This window comes from Suncus etruscus, chromosome 15, assembly GCF_024139225.1.
Source record: "Suncus etruscus isolate mSunEtr1 chromosome 15, mSunEtr1.pri.cur, whole genome shotgun sequence".
Taxonomy (NCBI): Eukaryota; Metazoa; Chordata; class Mammalia; order Eulipotyphla; family Soricidae; genus Suncus; species Suncus etruscus.
In genome coordinates this window covers 25,674,803-25,690,072 of record NC_064862.1, presented here as the reverse complement: position 1 = coordinate 25,690,072, position 15,270 = coordinate 25,674,803, and the positions used below count along the sequence as shown (strand labels likewise).

Genomic DNA, 15,270 nt, shown 5'->3' with positions numbered 1-15,270 from the left:
ATGGCCCATCTCTGGGAGACTTGTTGGCAGCTAGAGGCGCCATCTCCGGATCTCTGAGCTCGCTCTCACTCACTCAGTCACTTGAGGGAATGGTGCAGCCCTTGGGGGTGGGGGCCAAGTTGGAGAGCTGACCTGTGTAGAGCAGTTGTAAATCTCTCTCCTTCATCCTCAAAGTCAACTGGAGTCTCTTTGAAGTTAGCTGCCCAGGTCTCTCCCCAGAATCTGGGAGAGGTGTGTGTGTGGGGGGGGGGGGGGATGATGCACATCTCTGGCTCCCCGTTATCTCCCAGACTATTGTGACAAAGTGCAAAGATAAGAGATGGGTGAGGTCTCCAGAGGCCCAGGGAAGCTTCTTGAGGCTGGGAGGGGCGCTGCCTAGATTGAGATAACTCCTAGATGCATGAATGCATCTTCCTGAGTCCCTGAGGTCCAGATACTCTGAGTTTCTAAACGGAGCCAACAGGTCCAGACATGCCCAGAGCCCTAAAAAACACCAGCAGCCAAGTGGGCAGCTACAGAAACTCCCATGTACCGACCCCAAGGGCAAGGGATGGGCCTTTCTTCCCAGAATTACACCAGCACTTCGCCCCCTCTGCCCCGATCCTGAAAGCCACACTGGGATTTCCAGAAATTCCCACCTTTCCTTCTTGTCACCATCCAGTCAAGTCTTGGTCCTTGGTGCCCCATCAGAGCTCCAGTTTGGTCACACTCCTAATCACCCAGGGTACCCCATTTAGGAAGCTCTTGTGAAGCTCCGACATGGCACTCAGGAATCTGGCTCATAGCAGTAGACCCAATTCACAGAGAAGAAAACAGAGCCTGGGAGAGGGTCGGCTCCACCCCAGGGCACAGTGGACACTGGGCAAAGTCCACTGACCCGGACCCTTGTGGTAGCCCCCTGCTGACTTAGGTCCTTATCCAGAGACACAGAGGCCCTCCAGACACAACACAGGAGTCCAGGCTCAGCTTTGCAGGTTCTCTTCCTCCTCCTCCTGGTTTTGAGCTTTGGCTCCAGCCTGCTGACCCCAGAACCTTCTAAAAAGAGTGTGGTTGCCATTTTCTCTCATTGACTTACCTGCTCCGTTTAGCACCCTCCAAACTACCTGGGCCCCACCCTCCACCCTGCTTTCCTATTTTCCCTTCACTCATCTTGCCTGGAAGGCCTCCCTTGTCCGGGATTGGGGTCCCTATATTGGCAGTGATCAGGTTGACTTCCTGCTTGGTGTTGTGGAGTCACTCCTGTTAGTACTGGGGGGACTGTGTGGTGCTGATGCCAGGGATGAATCAGGGTCAATTCTCTCTCTTCCTCTCTCCACTCTCTTTCATTCTCTCTCTCTCTCTCTCTCTCTCTCTCTCTCTCTCTCTCTCTCTCTCTCTCTCTCTCTCTCTCTCTCTCTCTCTCTCTCTCTCGTACATGTTCCTTGGTGCCCAGGACCAGGCACCACACACCACAAATTCTCTCTCTCTTCCCTCCCCACAGCCCACTCTAACTCGCCCAGCCTCCAGCTTCATCCTGACTTGAGGTTCTCTCCACCCTTCAGAAATTTAGCCTCCTCTCATCTGTGAGTATATGCAATGGTGAGTCCATTAGCTGGCCCAGTTCCTGGCAGGAAGAGGCCCAGCCATAACTGCACTTCCTTTCAAGCCCTGGGGAGACACACAGACTAGACCCACAAGCCACGGGGTCCCAGTCACCGCCATGGGGCACAGCCTTGAGCAGAGTCAAGGTCTTTGGCCCCTTGGAGCTCTCCTGGGGGATGGGGAGTTAAAGAACCGGGGACAGGAAGCAGCTAGACAATATAAGACAAGAGCAGGTAAGATTTTTCTTTGATTATTTTGGGTGGGGGGGGGAGATGAGTCCACGCTTGGTGATGCTTAATCCTGGCTCTGAACTCAAGAATCACTCCTGTTGGTGCTCAGGGAGCACCAAAAAAGGAGTCCGAGGATCAAAACCCCAGTCAGCTGTGTCTAAGGCAAACACCCTCCCTGCTGTTTAATCCCTCCAGCTCCAGCGAGACATTTTTGCTAGTGCCTGTCAACCACAGTCTTAGGATAAAAGCACATGGGAAGAGAGACTCGGGGGGCCAAACAGATAGCACAGTAGTTAAGATTCTTGCCTTGCATGCAGCAACACCAGGTCAATCCCTGGCACCACATAGAGTCCCCCAAACACATGCCAGGAGTGATAGATTAAATATACCCACCTCTTAGGTTTCACTCAAGTTTGTATCCTTTGTCAGAGGTCATTTTAAAAAAAAATCAGCACTTAACTATTTATATCTCAGCAATTCGATTCCAAGCTCTTGAATCCAAGGGGGCAAAAATTACATGTTGGTAAAAAAGACTGACTGTTGGCATCCATAGCAGCAATACTCTACAGAAGGTAATAACGGAAAGAGCCCGAATCCCCACCAGAGGGAGAGAGGGTAGCTTCTGGAACTCTCCTGCACGGACTCTTCACAACCCCCAAACAAACGAGCCATGGATGGGTCCATGCAACAGTGGCTCAGAACCACAAACCACCTGGGCAAAGCCAGACATCAGAATCCACACTTGGATCCCCCTACTCGAGTGAAACCCTAAAAATGTCGAGCACATCTCTGTAGATGGATGAGTGCCAAGGAACTCCTATGGCTTGAGGTGGGCAAATGATGGCAGATAGGTGGGGTGGGAGGGCACTTGCAGGGGATGAGAGAATCTCTCTGCTCTCCTGTCTGATGTTGTTGGTGGCTACAGAGGCTGATACCAAAGTGAATATTAAAATGATTTCCTGCAAATCTCACCTCAAAAGAAGTAGATGTTAAGAAACAAAAACCAGGGCCCGGAGAGATAGCACAGTGGTGTTTGCCTTGCAAGCAGCCGATCCAGAACCTAAGGTAGTTGGTTCGAATCCTGGTGCCCCATATGGTCCCCCATGCCTGCCAGGAGCTATTTCTGAACAGACAGCCAGGAGTAACCCCTGAGCACCGCCGGGTGTGACCCAAAAACCAAAAAAAGAAAGAAAGAAAGAAAGAAAGAAAGGGAAGGGAAGGGAAGGGAAGGGAAGGGAAGGGAAGGGAAGGGAAGGGAAGGGAAGGGAAGGGAAGGGAAGGGAAGGGAAGGGAAGGGAAGGGAAGGGAAGGAAAGGGAAGGGAAGGGAAGGGAAGGGAAGGGAAGGAAGAAAGAAAGAAAGAAAGAAAGAAAGAAAGAAAGAAAGAAAGAAAGAAAGAAAGAAAGAAAGAAAGAAAGAAAGAAAGAAAGAAAAACCAGGGCTGGGGGAGATGGCTGGGGGGAGAGGCTGAGTGCATACCCTGCATGCCCTGGTGTTGGGGCCCAGAGTCCATCCTCAGCAACACCTGGGAGAAAACTCCACAACCTCCACATTAGGAGCAGCTTTCGGTGACTGTTGGGTGTGACCCCAAAAGGAAGGAAGAGAGAAAAAAAGGAGGAATGGAGGGATAAGAGAGAGATAAGAGAAAGAAAGAAAGAGAGAAAGAAAGAAAGAAAGAAAGAAAGAAAGAAAGAAAGAAAGAAAGAAAGAAAGAAAGAAAGAAAGAAAGAAAGAAAGAAAGAAAGAAAGAAAGAGGGAGGGAGGGAGGGAAAGGAAGGAAGGAAGGAGAGAGAGAGAGAGAGAGAGAGAGAGAGAGAGAAAGAAAGAAAGAAAGAAAGAAAGAAAGAAAGAAAGAAAGAAAGAAAGAAAGAAAGAAAGAAAGAAAGAAAGAAAGAAAGAAAGAAAGAGAGAGAGAAAGAGAGAGAGAAAGAAAGAAAGAAAGAAAGAGAAGGGAGGGAGGGAGGGAAGAAGAAAGACAGGAGGGAGGAAATGCAGGAAGGAGGGAGGGCAGGCCAGTTCCAAACCTACTTGAAGATCATTGTGCAGCTTTGTAGCGGATGACAATCAGTTCCAGAATGTGCACGTGGCAGTAAACGCTGGTCAGAGGGAGGAAGCTGAGTGACATTTGGTGTCAGTGATACCCCCCAGAGTGGCTGCTCTGAGCTGCTGCTGCTTCTGCTGCTTCCCTGCCAGGCTGGTATCCGCCCTGAGTGCTGCTGGCCAGATTGCTCCAGCAGCAAAGCACTGACTGGTGTGGCCAGCTCTGGAGCCTGATGCCCATTCTGATGTGGGAACGCACATCACTCGCCCATCCAGGAACCCAAGTCAAGAGCTCCTTAGTGTCCCTTTACCTAGAGTCCCAGCTCCTTCACTTTACAAATTTCCTCCTACCTTAGCCACAAAGCAAGGGCAAGGCTAATGAGACACTCATGAGCACTGCAGTGAACACTGGGTGAAGAAATGTCTTTTGAGAATAGTTCTTTGTTTGTTTGCTTGGTTTTTGGTTTTTGGGCCGCACCCGGCGACGCTCAGGGGTTACTCCTGGCTGTCTGCTCAGAAATAGCTCCTGGCAGGCACGGGGGACCATATGGGACACCGGGATTTGAACCAACCACCTTAGGTCCTGGATTGGCTGCTTGCAAGGCAAACACCGCTGTGCTATCTCTCCGGGCCCGAGAATAGTTCTTGGGTCCTTGGCATAGCAGCCCAAAAGTTGATTCCTGGATCATCTGGAAGCTCCATTCCTAGATGGGGAGAAGCCATCAGTATAGTTTGCTCAAAAAAAAAAATGGAACCAGGGCCTGAAGCCATAGCACAGCGGGAGGGTGTTTGCCTTGCATGCGGCTGACCCAGGAAGGACCTGGGTTCAATATGTGGTGTCCCATATATCCCCAAAGCCAAGAGCAATTTCTGAGCGCCTAGCCAGGAGCAACCCCTGAGCATCACCGGGTATGCCCCCCCCCATAAAAAAAGATGGAACCCATCAACATTCCCACTATCAGTGGATAGATGTGAGTTCTTTTTCCCCACATTCACACTTTCACTGGTTGTGTCATTTTGGTGGGGGTCATTCCCAGCGACACTCAGGGGTTACTCCTGGTTCTGTGCTCAGAAATCGCCCCTGGCAGGCTTGGGGGATCATATGGGATGCTGGGATTTGAACCACCTTCTGTTCTGGGTTGGCTGCATGCAAGGCAAATGCCCTACCGCTGTGCTATGGTTGTGTCATTTTTGTGTGGTCTGAACTAGTCTCACTGGTGTGACATGATATCCCATTGTTTTTTATTTTGTTGTTGTTGTTTTTGGTTTTGGGGTCATACCTGGTAGCTTTCAGGTGTTATTCCTGCTCCATGCTCAGAAATCGCTCCTGGCAGGCTCTGGGGACTATATGGGATGCCAGGATTTGAACCACCATCCTTCTGCATGCAAGGCAAATGCCTTACCTTCATACTATCTCTCCAGCCCCAGATATCCCATTGTTTTAACTTGTTTTTCCCTGGTGGTAAGTGAAGCCGAGCATTTTTTTTTCATATGCCTATTGCCATCTGTATTTCTTCTTTGAAGTTTGTTCTCTATTTATCTCTTTTCATTTGTTCTTGCTGCTTGTTGTTTTTGTTATTTGCTATTGTTTTGAATGAGGTCATGTTCTGAATGAGGTCACAGATCATGTTTGCTTGTAAATTTTTACAAGTGCTTTATATATCTTGGATATTAACTCTGTCAGATGAACAGCAAGCAGACATTTCCTCTCTGACTGTAGAGTGTCTTCTTATTTTTGGGTGGACCACATCTGTTGATGCTCAGAGGTTACTCTTGGCTACGCACTCAGAAATTGCTCCTGGCTTGGAGGAACCATATGGGATGCCGGGGGATTGAACCGTGGTCCATCCTAAGAGAACACTTGCAAGGCAGATACCTTACCTCTAGCGCCATAGCTCTGGCCCCTGTAGGGTGTCTTCTTATTGTGGCCATTATTTTCATCACTATATTTTAATATTCATTCCTGGATGTACCACTGAACTCTGGGGAAGTATGCAATGTCTTGGGAAACTGCTAACCATGTTTTTGTAAATGGATCATCTCAGTCAAGTCTCTACTGACTGTGGGGCAGAAGATTTCATAACAAGTACTAGAACTACCTATATTCCACCAGTCCCTGAGTGTCTCAGTGGTCTACTTCCCTCTGTTCCACTGTCTCTGAGGAACCAGTATCTTTTTTTTGTTTTTTTTTTTTTTGGTTTAGGGCCACTGAAATAACCATCAAGCAAACTCAGGAATTATACCTCTCTCAGCACTCAGAAATGACGCCTAGTGGTGCTCAGGGATTGCTGGGGATTCAACCCAGGATGGCTGCATGCAAGGCCAGCACCTTACTTCCTTAAGTCAGTATCATTTCTTATTTGGATTATAAAGATGACCCTAGTCTTATCCTCACCACAATATTTATCTTTGTTTGTGTGTGTTATGGGGGGGGGTCACACCCAGTGACTCTCAGGGGTTACTCTTGGCTCTTCACTCAGAAATTCCTCCTGGCAGGTTCAGCGGACCATATGGAATGCCAGGGATCGAACCCACATCCCCGGGTTGGCCACATGCAAGGCAAATGCCCTATCCGCTGTGCTATTGCTCCAGCCCCACATTATCTATCTTTGAAGCCAGTGAGATTTGTTTTCAGGGATTTGGGTTTGAGCAAAGGCAGAGATTGTTTGTTTGCTAATGATACTCTTCTTAATAAAAAAAAAAAAAAAGTTCCTCAGTGGCTCCCCATTACCTTCATAATAAAGTCCAAATCCCACCCCCACCCCCAAACTAACCAAATCCTTCATGATGAGTTTAGTCAAAGTCCACCTTCTTCTCTCTCTGACTCTTTCTTCAGGCTACCTGCCCAATTGTCCCATTCCAGTTTAGTGCCACTGGCTCCAAAGTCTCCTTTGCCTGCCCCCCAAGGCGGAACCAGGGCTTCCTTCTTAACCCAAAAAAAAGAACAAGCTTCTTCAAGGCCATCTCAGAGCTCAGCACATGCACTGTTGCTGGCTGTTAATTTGTTTTCTTTGGGTGCAGATGAGAGGTGAATGTCTAGGCACTTTAGTGTTCATATTGTCCCGCATACAACACCCCCCTAGTTGACAGGGGCTGCACAGCCTCTGTATGGAGTAAACCAGGGTTAGAAGGCTCTCTGTCAAATCCAGCAGGATCCTATCAGCTGTCCCCTGGGGAAACGGCTGGGGCCCAAATGTGCAGGGCCAGAATCTCACACTTGCCTATACCCCCCACACACACTCAGGGCAGACATTACTAATAGATCGCAGAACCCTGCTCCCAATCCCAGGCTCAGCACAAGTCTCCATTCAAATGAGCTACTGACACAGGATTGTCTGTCCCTCAATGGGCCTACTTGGCAGAAAACAATGAGAAACAGAGAGAGAGAGAGAGAGAGAGAGAGAGAGAGAGAGAGAGAGAGAGAGAGAGAGAGAGAGAGAGAGAGAGAGAGAGAGAGAGAGAGCTCCTTTGCAGGATTACAGGCAAGTTGGTGCAGGAATAAGGACAGGGCTTCCCCTATTTCCTGCCTCTTTGTCCACCTCTACACAGTGTGGTCACCTGACCTCAGGAGGGCAGAGAAGACTGAACATTTTTGTGAAGTCAGTGCCAAGTGACCTCTGGTTCTGAGCACCAGCCAGATTAGGAAATGCAGGGGATGTCTCTTTATTTGGGAGGGAAAGGGCACCCTCAGTCATGCTCGAGGGTTTTGCTCTATGCCCAGGGTTCAGGGACCATCTCTGAGGCTGGGGGTAGGACACAGGTTGGCCACATGCAAGGCAAGTTCCTTTTCTCCTGTCTCTCTGGTCCTCTTCTCCTCACCACATAGAAGCCCAGACCATGGTGTCAGGAAATTCAGCTGCTCTAGCATGAGCCAAAGCTTCAGACTTTTCAGAAAGATGGAACTTTCCAGAACACTCACTGAAGTGCAAAGTTCCCTTTTCTCTTCTCCAACAAAACCAAAAGTAGAGAATTGATTAGATTAATAGAGAGGATATCTGGATGCTGCTTGTTTTGCAGGCAGCTGATCCTGGGTTTGATCCCAATCCCCACAACCTCATATGATCCTGAGCCTACCAGGAGTGATCCCTGACCACAGAGCCAAGAGTAAACCCTGAGCATCACCGGTGTGGCTCCAAAACAACACACACACACACACACACACACACACACACACACACACACACACACACACACACACAGTCAAAGAGACAACTTGAAGGTCACCCCAGGCTTTGCATGCTGGAAATCCAATTCAATCCCAGCTACTCCCTATAGTCCTCTGAACAACTGACCCAGGAGCAGCTCCCCAATACTTCTAGATGTGGCCCCCAAGCAAAATTACTGTTTGAGAATCATTTTAGATAGACAGAAAAGTTACAACAAAGAGAATGTGGAGTCCCTGGTGGCCCTTCATAGCTTCATACCATCCTGTTTGGCAAAATCCTGCCCTATCAAAGAACTTGAATATGGGACTTAGGCCCCCAAAATTCCCTGCACCTTTAGACCTTTTGAGTTTCTCCCCTTTCTCCTGGCAGAAGCCCCCCAGAATCAATCCTTGCTCCTGAGTTTTGCACTGTGCTGGCCCCCATTTCCCAGACAGCATTATGGAAGTGTATTTTCCAGAAGTTTCTAATGTCCCAAAGACCCTTCTTGGCCACTCTCCTTCTGTTCTGAACGAAACGTTTCATTCACATCATCAACATGGCCATTGGCACTTCCTGAAAAAAACTTGGCTGAGATTTTTACTGTATTTCTTAAAAGACAGAGAGAGAGAGAGAAATTTAAGTCCTGTCTTATTTTTTTTTCAGCCCCCTTCTTCCCGCACCGCCCCCCAGCTTCGTTTGTTCTTTTATGACTAAGAATATTTATCTCCTGCTCGCTTTAGAAGTTTATGGGCTGCTTTTTCCTTTGAATTCCAGGCCAAGGTCAGAGCCTTGGGTTGGGTGATGTCACTGGGTTACCATGGTTACCGCTGTGATGTCATCAGGCCAAGGTGGGGATGCAATGGGGGGTGCTAAAGAGAGAGAAGGAAACAAGTTTGAGCTCTTTCATTTCCAGTGGGTGGAAATAAAAAATAAAGAAAACTTTCATTTTTCTTTTTGAGAAATTGAGAGGAAGTTAAAGGAGAGAGTTCATAAAACTAGGCCTGCTCCGAATGGGACAGACCACCGCAAAACCAGGTTCCAATCAACAGCTGCAGGCATCTGAGGTGGAGGGGGTTTGGGGGGAGGCGACAGGAACAAACCAGTCCTCTGTTTGCAACCAGAACCCTCTATTTGCTAAAAAACAATCTCCCCCCAAAAAAGACCCTCCACCAAACTCACACATACACACACTTACAAATTGACCCTCCCCACCAAATTGCCTTTCGGAATGCATTTCACGAGGTGTTCCTTGCTCTTTAATCTAATCTAATCTGTCTTTCCCTGAGCATAAAAGCAAAAGTAAAGAGAAGAATCACAGAGGCAGGCGGCAGGCCCCAGTTTCAAAGGCTTTTTAATAAAAGGCGAAGAGAAAAAGAGGAAAAACAGGGCCCACTCCGCAGACAGTTTTCATGCCATTAAAACAGCATCTTGAAAAATGTTTCTCTTTCTCTCTCTCTGCTCTCCTCTCCTCTCCTCTCCCTCTCTCTCCCCTCTCCCCTCTCCTCTCCCCCCTCTCTCCCTCCCTCCCTCCTCTCTGTCTTTCTGTCTTTCTCCCTGAGGGTCAAGGGAAGGAAGGAGAAAATGTATGTGCCAGGAAGAGTCTGTCCCATAAACTGGGTACCTGCAATAAACACATGGGCATCATAATTAATGTGACATCAGAGTTGTAACCCACTGCCCACCCCCCAAAAAAGTCTGCCATTGTCAGCACAGGGTGTTGCTGGGTTCGGAACCCAGTTTTCCAAATGGGACTCCTGGCTGATGGTTTGAATCTCTGTAATTAAGGCTTCTGTTAGCTAGGTCCCACCAAGCAGTCACAACTGGGCCCATCATACCTAAAACACAAGCTGCCGAATATTTCTTCTTGGCAAATCTTGTAAGGAACCAGAGAACGAAGACGCCTGTACTTAGTTGGTACAGCTCCACGAAGACAAGAGCCAGTCTGTTTGTCATTCCTCAGGGCCCAGTCCTTGCATGGTTTGATCCCCAGAGGTCCCCAGAGTGGTTACCCTTAGGGGTCCTCCCTTCTTTTCCCTGCCACGGAAAAGTGCCTCCATTTTTTATTTATTTATTTATTTTTTGGTTTTTGGTTTGGGGGCCACACTCGGTGGCACTCAGGGGTTACTCCTGGCTCTGCACTCAGAATCGCTCCTGGCAGGCTCAGGGGACCAAATGGGATGCCGGGAATCGAACCCAGGTTCGTCCTGGGTCAGCCACGTGCAAGGCAAATGCCCTATCGCTGTGCTATTTCTCAGACTTTCCAAGTACCTCCTTGGAAAGCTGATGGTAGTCATTGACCCAGAGTTTAGAAAGGATCCAGCAAGATGATTTCTGCCCTGAGGGGCCAGGGGATGCTGATGAAGAAACCCCAATGGAGGAAGATTGCAGGGATCAGGGGCTGCCAAGCTCCTCTGTCCTCCTTTGTCCTGCCAGGAAAGCCATAGGAGAGGGGGACAACCAGGGGAAGCTGGGTTCCCGGGAAGGGTGCTCCAGCCTTGTTCCTCTCAATATTTCAGAAGGGTGTGGTTAGGGAGCAGTGTTAGGCGCCTGCCTCCATCTGCCATTCCCAGCCTTGGCGGGGCCTTCAGAGAAGCCAGCCACACCAGGCCCAAGGTCTGCAGCTCGCCTCTGCAAATGTGCGTTGCCAGGATGGCCTGCATGCATGTCCGCAGTCTGTCTTTGCAAGCATGTTGATGGGAAGCGGGTGCTGGAGGGGGGCTGTTCAGAGGTGACCACCCGTGTGGGAGACCTCCCCAACTCTGAATCTGTGCAGAAAAGAGCCAGCTGCTTCTAGGTGCACCCTGGGGGGCTGCATTCAAGCTCTTCCCACCCCAAACCCCCACCCCAAACAACCAGTGCTCTGCAGACTTCTCAGCTCTTTATCACCCATATACGATCTTAGGGCATTTCGCAAGCGAAACACATCGTAAATCTCAAGGCTGGCTAGAACCTGGAGACTTACAAAGAGAGAGAGAGAGAGAGAGACAGAGACAGAGACAGAGAGAGAGAGAGAGAGAGAGAGAGAGAGAGAGAGAGAGAGAGAGAGAGAGACAGAGACAGAGACAGAGACAGAGACAGAGAGACAGAGAAAGAGACAGAGACAGAGAGAGACAAAAAGAGACAGAAACAGAGAGACAGAAGCAGAGACAAAGAGAGACACAGAGAGAGAGAGAGAGAGAGAGAGGAAAAGGGGGTGGGCAGAGGAATTGCTGGGGAGGGGGGACAACAATGGCCCAGCTCTTTCTCCTCCTCATGAAACACTTTTTCAGGCCTCAAGTTTAGAAGTAATTTTCTCTTGGCCATAGATGATTAGACGGGATTGGCTTTAATGTTCAGGGGGAGATTGGCCCTCACCCCCTCTAACTCCCTGTTGCTTCTCTTGAGCAGGACAGAACAGAAGTCCCCACTTTAGAAATCTTTTTTTTTTTTTTATGCAGTCGAGTTTCCCACATTTGGGGAAATCGCAGGGGTCAGCACATCCGGAGTGCAATGGATAAGCCTCACCCTGGGAAAACCACCTTCGTGATCATGGTATCTCCCCTGCCAGGTAAGTATTGCACTTTAGAAATTTTGACCAAGAGGAAAACTCCATAAATGCTAAGGCTTGCAAGTGGGCTTGGGGAGAAAAAACTCTTAAGTCTCTCCAACGCATCTTTCGGGGGCCCGGCTAGCTTTTAGAATCTCCTTGGAGTTCCCTGAAAGGGGTGTGTCCAAGAAAATATAGAACCCTGGCACCTCTCATCTGTAGGTGCCACACCTTGAGCCGTGTGGCTGTTGCTAAGGATGGGAAGTGCCACCAGGGCAATTAATCTTGGGGGGTGGGGTGCGAAGGGGCCAGGGCGGAAGAAGCAGTCTCTTCTGGTGATGGTGCCAAGCGAGCCTTTTCCTGGAAAGGATGCGGGCTACTGTAGATGCCAGTGACCTTTCTCCCCCCTGCGATGTGACTTCAGAACTAGCACCCGTATTGGCCCGTGTCATGTGGTCCGATGAGGTGACGTGGAGTCCCAGGACGGGTCTAGACACACACAGGCCAGCAACTCAACATTGGCCTGGCATGAACAGGACCTCGAAACAGGCGCTTGGTGTGCTCACGCAGGGCGTGTGCACATGCCAGCATGTGCAGGCGACAAGCAGGCTGCAACGTGCCGAAGCCAACCATGGAGTCCCTGTGCCCTGAGCTTTGTTGTCTGATCCCCAAGCTCTTGACATCAGGGCAGAACTACTAGGAGTGAGGGTAGGAGTCTTTTTTCTCCTTTTTTTGGTTTTATTTATTTATTTTTTTAATATAATTTTTATTTTGATCATAGTGGTTTACATGTTGTTTTTTTTTTTTTGGTTTTATTTTGGTTTGGGCCCATGCCCCACCCCACCCCACCCCCAGTGGTGCTCAGGGGATTCCATGGGATGCTAGAGATCGAACCTGGTTTGTGCAAGGCTTATCCTGTCCCAGAAGTCTTTTCTGATGGCATCTTCTCCTGGGCTCTAAATATGTTCCTTATGTTCATTTTGTGTTTTCTACCATACACACCCACTTTCAATTCAGGTGTATCACGCAAAGGAAAAAAAAATATAGCATCCCCTCAATGTAGATGAAGGGAGACAGATGTCCCCCAAAGTGCCCATGGTGTCTTTTTTTTGGGGGGGGGGGAATCATACTGGCAGCACTCAGGGGTTAATCCTGGCTCTATGCTCAGAAATTGCTCCTGGCTGGTTCAGGGGACCATATGGGATGCTGGGAATTGAACTCGGGTCCATCCCCAGTCAGCCACGTTCAAAACAAATGCCCTACCGCTGTGTTATCTCTTGGCCCCCCTCACAGTCTTTTTCTTTTTTTTTTTTTCACGAGACATGAAGCTTTATTATTATCCCTAACCACCATGTGCATATCTTACATGCTTCTAAGCCTCTCTGCACCCAACCTATCTCTCATCTTTCCCCTCACAGAGTCATTTGCCAATGCTGCCCCTCCCTCCAAAAAGGAACACACATGCCCTCCCCATCCTGGTTCCCTCTCCTGTCTTTGTATTTCATGTAAAGAGGGTCCCAGGATGCAGTAGCATAAGCCAGTGGTGGGCTTTTGCCTTGCAACCCCTCCCACAACCTTCTATGTTTTTGTAACTAGGTTGGGGAATTGAGAGTGTGGCTTGGCACCATCTTTTAGACCAGCCTGTATGGGACAACTCCATACAAAATCCTTACACCCACCTCAGTGGTTTTACTGGTACCCCCCTCAGTGGGGAATCCATCCTTCACTCCCACCCCACCCCCTGGGTTTCTCTGATGTCTCCGAAGCCCAGCCCAGCTTTAGGCCTTGCTGGAGGCTCATGCCAAGAGGCCAGGGCCGTTATCCTGGCCGTCCAAGTTCAAAGCCTGGCCTCAAAGGCCGGGTCCCTGACCTTTGCTTTCATAGCCATTGGGGGTAGGGAGAGGAGTCAAGGGAAGGGGGGTAGGGACAGAGGAAGTGGGAAGGGAACTGGAAAAGGTCATCAGAGACCTTCATCTTGCCTCGTGACTCCTCCTCCTTGGCCGGGCATGCCAGGGACAAAGTTGGCTAGCTCAGAGACGCATAGACAGTCACAGATGTCAACACAGGAGCTCAGGCATCCAAACATTTGCAAGGGTTTCCGAGCAGTCCAGACCTGGAATACAGAGCAGGGTCCTTGTAGGAAAATTGCTATTTGTTTGGGGGCCACACATGATGGTGCTCTGGGCTGACTCCTGGTTCTGCACTCAGGAATCACTCCTGGGAGGCTCAAGAGGACCATCTAGGGTACTGGGGATGGAACCCAAGTCTTCAGTATGCAAGGCAAGCATCCTACCCTCCTCCCCCACCCCCATTCTGTCCACAACACACTTTTTTTTTTTTTTTTTGGTTTTTGGGCCACACCCAGCAGTGCTCAGGGTTACTCCTGGCTCTCTGCTCAGAAATAGCTCCTGGCAGGCACGGGGGACCATATGAGACACCGGGATTTGAACCAACCACCTTTGGTCCTGGATCGGCTGCTTGCAAGGAAAAGGCCGCTGTGCTATCTCTCCGGGCCCCACAACACACTCTTAAGATCAACCTTGGAAAGAAGCGATAGAGAGGCCAAAGTTCTGAGGCCAAAGTTCTGGGGCCTCCAGGTAGCAACAGTGAAGATGCATGTCATTGTCCCTCTTCTGAGCACTGAACAGGGAGTAGCTTCCAAGCATGCCAAGTGTGATTTTTTTTTTTACTCCCCGAAGAAATTACTCTCGGCAGGTTCAGGATACCGGGGATCCAACCCAGATTGGCCACGTGCAAGGCAAATCCCCTACTGGCTGTGCTATCACTCCAGGCTCCCTCCCCTCAATTATTTTTTTTTTTTTGGCCACACCCGGTAATGCTCAGGGGCTACTCCTGGCTATGTGCTCAGAAGTTGCTCCTGGCTTGGGGGACCATATGGGACACCGGGGGATCGAACCGCGGTCCGTCCAAGGCTAGCGCAGGCAAGGCAGGCACCTTACCGTTAGCGCCACCGCCCGGCCCCTCCCCTCAATTATTTGTAAGCAGATTATGAAGATTATAAAGACACTGGCATGCAGCTGACTCTGTTTCGGTCCCCAGCACCTCGTATGGTACCCCCAAGTACCACCATGAGTGATCTCTGAGCACAGAGCCAGGAGTAGCACCTGAGCACCGCCAAGTAGTTTCCTCAAACCTTCTCTATTCCCCCACAAAAATAAATAAGGTTGTTAAATAAAACAGAAAGTGATCTAGGAAGTCATGTGTCCGGAAGTCTCGGTTACACTTGTATCTCAGTCTTGCTGGCACTCAAGACATTCCCTGTCATTTAAATACTGTACAATAAACATACATGAGGTTTGCTAATATGTACCATAGTCTTCGGAGGCTGGAGTGACAGACAGTGAAGGTGTTGAGGCACTTGCCTTGCAAAAACCCAACTCCATCTCTGATCCCAACACCACAAATGGACCACTGAGCATTGAAAGGAGAACAGAGCCAAGTGGAAGCCCTGAGTACTGCTTGTTATGGCCCCCAAACATTATATATACATAGTTTGCTTTCCCTTTAACCTGCAGAGATGACACACATGCTACAGAAAAGCCCAGGCCAAACCATATGGGAAGTGGGAGGAAATTACGGCTAATTTTCATTGGCTTCTTATACCCTGTCTGCCTTTTCTGCATTCTCTCTCTAAAATAAAATTATATGAACAGCTTATTTTCTCAAGGTATGTTTCTTAAGAGCTGCTCATCTCTTTAGGTTGGGCCCAAGCCTTGAACCATCACTGG

General features: G+C 49.2%; 1 pseudogene; it reads right to left on the bottom strand.

The window, feature by feature from the left end:
- Positions 1 to 11,422: 11,422 nt before the first annotated feature.
- Positions 11,423 to 11,550, bottom strand: LOC126031419 (uncharacterized; annotated as a pseudogene).
- Positions 11,551 to 15,270: the final 3,720 nt, after the last annotated feature.